Raw genomic sequence first — 9,374 nt, 5'->3', positions numbered from 1 at the left:
AGGGACAGCACCACCTTACAGGGATAGGGTGTGCTTCCTCTTAGGGATAGTGCTAGCGTACACATCGAATTGTCACTTTCGAATTACTTATGATACAAATAAGAACGATGCCCTACAATTGTTCTTGTGTGATAAAAAGTACTGAATACTTAACAGTAGGTCCAGTACCCCTTTAAGGTGTTTTCCTACATTAAACAAGATCCCTGATTGTTGTTGATTTTAATCAAATTAAACAAATTCAATAGAGAGATTAGAAAAATACATATTCTATTTATTCAAAACAGTCACCTTCCTATAGAGCAAGAAAAGCATTGAGATATTAAGGAAACATAGACATCACTCATGTAAAAAATATAAATACATTTATACTTCAAATTTAGTAAACACATCCAAATGTCTAACAAGTCAATTGAGATATCCTAGACGTAATCCTTATGAGTGTAACTGCCTGCCAAAATATATTTCAACCCTTGGGTTTTCAAGGCTAACAGACACAGCATTGAAAAACAAAAACATGTTTGAATCTCATAATACATTAGTGCACATATAATCAGTAATATATATCGTCTATCAAGTTGTCATTTCACAACAAAAGCTAGCATTCATTGAGTGCCATGATATTGTGATCATCAGATTGGAAAAAAATAAACACAGAGAAAAAGGCTAAAGTTAATAAACAGATTTTCAAATAGTTCATTTTTTAAAAATATTCTATATATAGCAGCAAATGTTAATACGTTGGGAGTATTACTGCTGAATTTTCTGTTACGGAAGAAATTGATTTATAATGTTGTCTTGCATTATCTAATACATATCTACAAAATTAGAAGAATAGACCATTCAGTAGGTTAGGGAAACATGCCAACACAATCAAATTATCACACTTATATAAAAATATGTTTTTGATAGCTCACCCTTTAAATGTGTTATTGGAGCATGTATTTGGTGATGTGTTTTATAGTACCTATAGAGTCCAATTATGCCCAAAGACTGCAAGAATATATGAGAATGATCAAGCATTGACAGAATAATTATGAAAAATACTAGTAGATGACCATAAAAGATCTTAAATATGTATCTACTGGTAAGTAATCATGTATTGTAGTTGGACTCACCAAATTCAGATGTTATAGATGTTATCCCTAAAAATGAATAATCATATTTGTGGTGATTAATCTTCACGTAGCTAGAGAGTCTGCATGAAAAGGTATACAAAACCTAATAGAGTGCTAGCTTCGGCAGCACATATACTAAAATTGGAACGATACAGAGAAGATTAGCAGGGCCCCTACGCAAGGATAACACGCTAATTCATGAAGCGTTCCATTAAAAAAGAAAGAAAAACCTAATAGAAATGCCCGCTCCAGTATTGACAATGCATCATATGGTCTATTGATCTAGTGCAGAATTTGTGTGTGTTAGTGCTCAACTCACCTAATTCAAATGTAATGCAAATGTTCCTTTCTGCATTCAGAATGTCTTCACTGCAGATGTTCTACATTTAATTTAATGATCTCTGTACTGATAAAATAAAAAAGCATTGTGTGAAACACTAGTCCGATATAGATACAAGTAGTGTGTAAATTCACTGTCAAAAACATCTGTCCCATGGAAATGTGAAGAGTACTCCCAAATAATATACATTTTTAGGGTGTATTAACCCTGCTGAATTCGGCAGAAGCTCCAATTTTTTTTGTATTTTTCCATGTGTTAAACCGTCACAATTTCGAGCTGATAAGCATGCACAAGAATTTCCAGCATGACATTGAAAAATTCAGTGTGATGGTATAGCCACAGGCAGCGTCATGACGCACCTCACTGAATGGAGGTGACAGTAATAATACCAGAGTTATTTTGTATAGTATAATTAAGAAGTATAATGATGATCCAAAATTCAATTTTGTATCATCATCATCATTGCTGCTATTTTGAAGTTTGCTGTTTGTACCATTTGCTGCTATTTTGAATTTAGCTGTTAGTACCATTTGCTGATATATTGAAGTTAGCTGTTAGTACCATTTTCTGCTATTTTGAATTTAGCTGTTAGTACCATTTGCTGCTATTTTGAAATTAGCTGTTAGTACCATTTGCTGCTATTTTGAAGTTTGCTGTTAGTGCCATATGTTGCTACGCCAAAGTTAGCTGTTAGTACCATTTGCTGCTATTTTGAATTTAGCTGTGCCCACTGATTACCCTGTGCTACCCCATCCGGCTTTCCCTCACATCCTGTCTCCCCCCACCCTCCCTCCACTACTCTCTCTTTTCTTCCCCCTCCTCCATAACACCTATGGCACACTCTGTCTCTCCTAGTTGTTCTAACTGTTTCTCCGTTGACTATCCTGCCCTTCTCACTAAATCTGGTAGTAAGAAGTTCAAAAAGGATATCTTGGCCTCTACCCTGGTCTCCATATAGCTGACACCTACCCCAGTGCTTCCTCCAGACAGACCCTCACTGACATCCTCTTTGTCGTTCCTTCGCCAAACCTTTGGACTCCTCATATGGTCTCTGTCTCTCTCCCTTCTCTTCCTCACCCATTAATGGTGGCACCTGGTGGGAGGCATTCCTGGACCCCTTCCACTCCTCTAAGGTAATCATTAATGTCTACCAAAGCCTTCAGGCCAACCTTCTCCTCTTTGCTAGACGTTTCCCACACCTCATCAGTTTCCTTTATTCTTCTGCTGTCCCGTCTCTCCCTTCTTCAGTTTCCTTTCCTCCCCCCTCTGCCTCTGCCTTGGCTACCTTGCCCTCTCCTCCTTCCTCTTCTGCCCCTCCTCGGGCTCCTTCTACAGCTCTGCAGGTCATACCTCTGATTTGTGTATTTGAAGGATGGCCACCTTCTCCATATTGCCAGTCTCAACTCACGCTCAGCTGTCAAACACTCCTCTGACATATGTCGCCTCCTGGAAGAACTTGCCCTTGATGTCCTCTGTCTCACCGAGACATGGTTCACGGCAAGCTCTGTCACAAGCTTTGACCCTCTCCTCCCTGATGGCTACATGATGTTCTCAGCACGCATTGGAACCTTTCCGGAGGTGGTGTAGCCTTGATCTTCCCGGAGTAGATTCCTGCCTCTGTCATTCCTGTGCAGGCCTACTCCTCTCTTGAATGCCTTGTCTACAGGCTTTCTCTCTCTCCTGGCCACTCTCTTACCGTGGTTACTATCCATCGGCCACCTGGTCAGATCACCTCCTCTGTCTCTGAGTAGGCGGACATCTCCTCATCCCTCCTGGCCTTGACCACTCACCTCCTCCTTCTTGGAGACTTCAACATCTGGATAATACCTGTCCCTCCTCTGGACTCTTTCGTGACATCTGCAACTCTCTTTCTCTTTCTATTCTCCCCTCTGGCCGGACTCACTCTGCAGGACACACTCTGGATGTTCTGATCTCTTCAGACCTCCCCCTCTCTATCCCTCTGACCACTCCTCTCTCCTGGAGTGATCACTCTCTCCTTTCCTCCCATCTCTTCCTCTTTACCCCTCAGGCCAAGCCAACGCCAACACTGCCACCTACCTTCTTGATCATCTGCCCCATGAAGCGTGTGTCGTTGAGGCTTTCGTTACCACTTTATCTCCCCCTCTTCCACCTCTGGCTGATTCACATCCTGACTCAGCCTTTTCCATGCTCTACTCTTCAATCTCTGATACTCCTGATGTTCTTGCCCCTGTCATGAGGATTCACTTGAATCCCAAAGCCAAGTGCAACTCTTGGTACGATTCTGACCTAGTTACCCTTAAACGCAAGTGTAGGGTGGCAGAGAGGAAATGGCGGTTTTCTTGTGCATGCTCTGACAAACTGGCCTTCCGCTTGCTCCGAAGCCATTACCGGCTCCTTGTCCACACTAAGAAGAGAGCCCATATCCAAGCCTGTGTCTCTGCGGCATCTAACAACTCGGCCAAACTCTTTAAAATCTACAAAGAACTGGCCACCCCTGCTGCAGTCTCTACATCTCCTGTCACCTCCAAGGCCCTCTGCACACCCTTGCCTCTCAGTTCCACTAAAATACCAAGGACATCCGTTCCACCCTCTCGTCCTCTCCTCCTTCTCCCCCTTCTCTCTCTGATACCCCTGGCCCTCTAAAGCCGTCTCTCGTCCCTCTTTCTCATATTTTCCTCTGTTATCCTGTTACAAGATTTCCAGATAAGTCCGATCTGGGAAAGTCTTGTCAAAACAGGTTCTTTCCTGTTTGTTCAAAACCATGAAGGACCACATTGACACCTTTGCTCCTGTTCTGGCTGACCTCTACAACCACTCCTTCACCTCTGGAGCCTTCCCCTCCCCTCTGAAGCACTCTCTTGTGCACCCTCTTTTAACAAAACTCACAGCCGACCCCTCTGGCGCAGCTAACTATCACCCTGATCTCTATCACTCCTTTCCTGGGCAAACTTCTGGAAAAGCTGGCCATCTCCCAGCTTAATCTTCACACCGATTCTGTTGGTTATCTCCATGACCATCAGTCTAGCTTGAAAGCTGCCAGATGCTTGGAAACTGCTCTCGTGAACATCCGTGAAGACCTGCTTGCCAACCTTGATTCTAATTGCCCATCTGTCCTCATCCTACTCGATCTTTCTTCTGCCTTTGACACAGTCAACCATGTCATCCTGCTAAATCGCTTCCGTGACCGATCAGGCCCTGGCCTAGCTGACCTCCTTCCTCTCCAACTGACCCTCCCAGGTCCAACTTCGTTCTGTGCTTTCTTCTATCTCACTTTCTATCTGCAGTGTCTCCCAGGCGTCTAATCTCTCTCCCTTGCTCTTCAACCAATACCTGGCACCACTCGCCCACTGCATTGCTGCTGTCTGCTCAAACTTTCAATGCTATGCGAAGACACGCAACTTGTTTTTAGGCTCCCCTCTGCCACCTCATCTCTCTCATCTCTGACTGTCTGTCTGCAATCCAGGAGTGTTGTGCCATCAACGACCCCTACCTTAATGCCAGTAAGACAGAGGTCCTCCTCATCGGCACAAATGCACCTTCCTTTCCTGTCACTCTCTGGCCGGCCTACCTTGGCCCTCTCCCTGCTCCCACTTGTGAGGCTAAGAACCTCTGGGTCATCTTTGACTCTACGCTTTCCTTTTCTCCTCACATCTCTGATGTCTCAAAAAAGTCTAACTACCAACTACACCTCCTCAGAGGTATACTTCCTCCCATCTCCTTCCCCCAGAGGCTCACTGTCTCCAGAGCTCTGGTTCTCTCTAGGCTGGACTTTTGCAACAGCCTCTTTCTAAATCTGCCTGCAACCACTCTCTGTCCTCTGCAGCCCATCCAGGACAGGACTGCGAGACTTGTACTTGGCCTCAAGCCCTTGAATCGTATCTCTCAGCCCTGAAATCTCTTCATTGGCTCCCAGTGGCTGCAAGGATTAAATTCAAGACCCTTTGCATTGTCCACAAGGCTTTCTGGGGCCGGGGTCCACAATACCTTCAACTCTCCCTCCGTAAATACATTCCTACTCGAGCTCTTTGCTCCTTCACCTCCACCTCCCTTAGGTTGAGTCGCTTCTCCAAGCAACGAGTTGGGGGTAAAACCCTTTCCTCGGCTGGGGCCTCCCTCTGGAACATCCTCCCTGCGTCTCTGAATCTTGAGGAGAACCATCTTCGGTTCCGGAATCACTTCAAGACCTTCCTCCTTGCTTCTGCCTTCGGTCTTCCTCTCCCCTGCTAATCTGTCTGCTTTGGCAACGGGCACCTGGTTACCCTCTGATTTCGGGCCCAGATCCCTATCCTCCCAGCCACACACCTGAACTGCCTCCTGGCAACCTCTGCACTTGGGTCTGTATCTGCAACCCTACAGCCCCCTTCCAGCACTTATCACACAACCCGTTGTCTACACCTTATTCTCGCACTTACCACCTGCTGGCCGCACTTCCTCTTGTTGTTCTATCTCGTGCTCAGCACTTTCCACGGCCCTGCCCCTCACACTTTCCCCCTTCCATCTCCCCTGCACTTACACGTTCTCAATGTCACTGGGCCTAGTAAGATCGTTGTTTTGTCCTCCCTTGTTTACCTTCCCTTGCCTTGTCACGCTCTGAAACACTTGTGTATGGGGGCGATACAAATAAAATATCATATCATTCAATTAAAGTGTGAAAAGTACATCACATGATAATATATATATATATATTACCGACCACCTCGGTAAGTCACATACAGCCGACCAGTGACCGCAGCTAGATCCTGTGAATTTTCGCTACTGGCAAGTCTGTCCCCACTCGAGATCCCACAGCACTTCTGAAAGTGGCAGGTTTGATCACTTTGCAGAGCCTTTCACCTTGGGATACACTGCCATTGCCATCTCTATTATGACGAGTTTTTCAAATCATGTTGTTCATGCAACTAGGATCACCGGTTCATCTATCCATGGTACCTAGTCACTACTTCTTACACGCGCCATCTGGGCACAACCCAGTAGTCTCACTGTGATTAGTCACCATCAAGCATAACCGCCTGATAGCACCGCTTTAAGCCAAGTCCATTTTCGGTCAGCATGGGCACCATTTTAGAGAGGTCTTTTGCCTCCACTTTCCAGCACTTTGCTCGTTCTCCCATCGCGGCTCACCACACGAAGTCGCACTCCCATCAGCCATGGGAACTGACATTGAGATGCTTTTTATCTCCTCTCCTATAGATCTAAGGCTAATCATAACCCCAGTGCGCCCGGAATCAATATATCCTGCCACTGCAGGCCTACGTTCTATGGTGTATCGATCACACCACCATTCCCTGGACTTACACCAGGAATGCTTGCAGCACAACTACTCTGCCTCGCTCCGGTTTGACGGTAAGCTGTACTCATAAATACACCAATTGGTGTACTTCGTAGGCATCAACCGCCCGTTATTTAGTAACCTTTAATTTAACACTTACGCATTGAGATCCTCACAGTGTCCTCTCACCCACAGATAATACCCACGGACAGACCCACTCAACAAGTCTATCCTGATGAAGGCCACCACAATTACCACCTCTAATCAAGCCCCTGTGGCCGAAACACTACAGTGTCGATGACCTGTGACACAACTGTCTTCACTCCTTTTTTGTCTGTTTCTATATAGTGTTGTATACACCATTGTTTATATATACCCAGACTGAATAGCAGCCTTGGGCAGCACTCACTCGAGCTACCTCTCACCCAATCTTTGTACTCACTTGTGCGATTTGTCAGGGAACTCTTCCTCCACACTTGGGAGGATGGTACACAGTGGTACCTCCCTTTGTTATATGTAATCTGTCCGTGTTACTTTCGAGTTTAACGAAAGCTATGTAAATTAAAAACTGCTTTTGGGATTGAAATAAATATGTCCAAAACTGTTTAACTGTTTAAGGGTCTCACATCCTGATTATTTTGAATATTGATATTGCCTGTATACTTATAGGGGCGGCTGCAAATTTTTTTGGCCTGTATATGTGCATACTTTTCTGTGGCGTCGGACCAGTATTTTGCAAAGTGTGCTTGTGCTGTGTGAAAATATAATAAAAAATCTGGGGCTGCTATCCCATCCGTTTCGTATCTCTTGCACATTTTGGACCACTGAAGCCTCACCGTGCTCCCTCCCCATAGGAAGTTGGAAGCCATTTTCTGTAATTTCTGGAAAGATGAGCTGCCAGACCATATCAGAATGTTGCAGAGCAGATCAGGTATAGCAACTTCGGCACCACCACCATTTTGAGTAACGCTATCCACCCATATAATGATATCGGGAGTCTGTCCAACACCTTGAGCTTGTACTCTAGGAGCAATAGGTACGGTTCGTAGTTATTAGTGTATAGGGTTTGCCTATCGGTGGCCAATATAATGCCTGAGTAGCATGCGCATGTGGGCGACCACCGGAAGCGAGAGGTGGCCTGAGGTTGCGAGATGGTTGGAGTGAGGGGAATAATCTCAGATTTTGCTTGGTTGATTTTGTAACCAGAATAACTCGAAAACACAGTTATCTCCTGCATTACTGGTGGTAAGTGCGTCTCTGGGTTTCTAATGTAGAGCATTGTGTCATCGGCATATAATGACAGAAATTGGGGGAAACCCTGATACGAATGCCCCTCCATTCATGTTTATGTCTCATTTTGGCTGCCATGCCCTCTATCGTGAGTGCAAATATAAGAGGGGACAGCGGACAGCCCTGCCTGGTGCCTCTGCCCAGTGTGAAGCCTGGCGATAGGGTCTTATTAGTCCTAATCGAAACCGTAGGATTTTTTTTACAATATTTGAATATAGTTCGTAAACACCGGGCCAAACCCCATCTTACCCAAAATAGTGTACATATTGTTCCAGGATACAAAGTCAAACCCTTTTTCAGCATCTAGGGTGACCGCTATTGTTTTAGCGTTCGGATCCAGTTGTGAGGTGATGGCGAAGAATCTCCGGAGATTCAGCGCTCTTGCAACTGGGGTAGCGGGAATGAATCCATGTATTCCTGGAGATCTTCTGGAGTCACTGTATCTGCATTAGCATATAGATTGGTGTAGAACTGCTGGAACACCTCATTTATTGCACGTGGACTAGTGTGTACAGCCCCCTTCAGAATCAACTATGCTCGTTATTTGCCTCACCCCCTGCTCATATTTGATGAGAGTGGCCACCGCTCTGCTCGCATTATTCCCTTCTCCATATCTCCTGGCCCTTATTGGTTGTGTTACAAAGAAAAGTTCTCATTTCGCCAGTGACCTGATTTTCAACAGTTGGTCTTGCACTTTTTGCAAATGTTCTTTCCCCATGTTTTGAGGTTGTTTAATTTCAAGGTCCCGTAGTACCTGCTCGGAATGATATCTTAATAAAAGAACATGGTGGGTTGGGGCAGTGTGTTGAGTTATGTGGGATGCAATAAAGTGATGTAATGTGAGTGACTGAGGATGAGTGATGAATATGGGTGTGTATGATGATGGTGTTTTGAGCTTGCACCTTGAATGAGGCACAGAAGGCATGACTTGATGTTTCGGCAGCATCTTCCTATCAGTATGTGTGGTTGAGGGCATTTGGCCACCATTTGACCTTGGTTGCTGCCGGGGGGATGTCTTTGGTGAACCCCTATTCACAAATTCTATTGCACTGTAAAATAGGAAGTTTGGAGTAGGATATATTAGTGTGTGTGAATAGGTGATGTCGTATATTTGTTTGGTAAAGAAGGAAAGTGTGTTGTGACGTGCTTTGCTTTATGGGGTGGATGAATGCAGGTTTGGAATGCATGTGGTCAGAGTGAGGGATGGAATGTTAGCTTGTGTATGTGTGAGTGTAAGAATCTTGTGTCCCTGTCGTTTCACTACTGGCAGTTGGAAGGATGTAGCCTAGGTTGTGGCAGCCAGTGGTTTCTTGTCCTGAAACTTAAAGGACTTGTGTAATATCCTTATAAAGGAATATGGTGTGGATTTACCCGATGT

The 9,374-nt window shown here is 44.9% G+C and overlaps 1 non-coding gene across 1 annotated transcript; it reads left to right on the top strand.

Annotated features, from left to right (window-relative positions):
- The first annotated feature begins 1,226 nt into the window (after positions 1–1,226).
- On the top strand, positions 1,227–1,333 carry LOC138490569 (U6 spliceosomal RNA). The gene has a single exon (XR_011275515.1). It is a non-coding gene; the product is annotated as a U6 spliceosomal RNA (small nuclear RNA).
- The last annotated feature ends 8,041 nt before the right edge of the window (positions 1,334–9,374 follow it).

This window comes from Ambystoma mexicanum, chromosome 9 (genome assembly GCF_040938575.1).
Source record: "Ambystoma mexicanum isolate Mex_15411 chromosome 9, UKY_AmexF1_1, whole genome shotgun sequence".
Taxonomy (NCBI): domain Eukaryota; kingdom Metazoa; phylum Chordata; class Amphibia; order Caudata; family Ambystomatidae; genus Ambystoma; species Ambystoma mexicanum.
The sequence above is the reverse complement of the archived record's forward strand: the minus strand, read 5'-3'. Positions and strand labels throughout refer to the sequence as shown.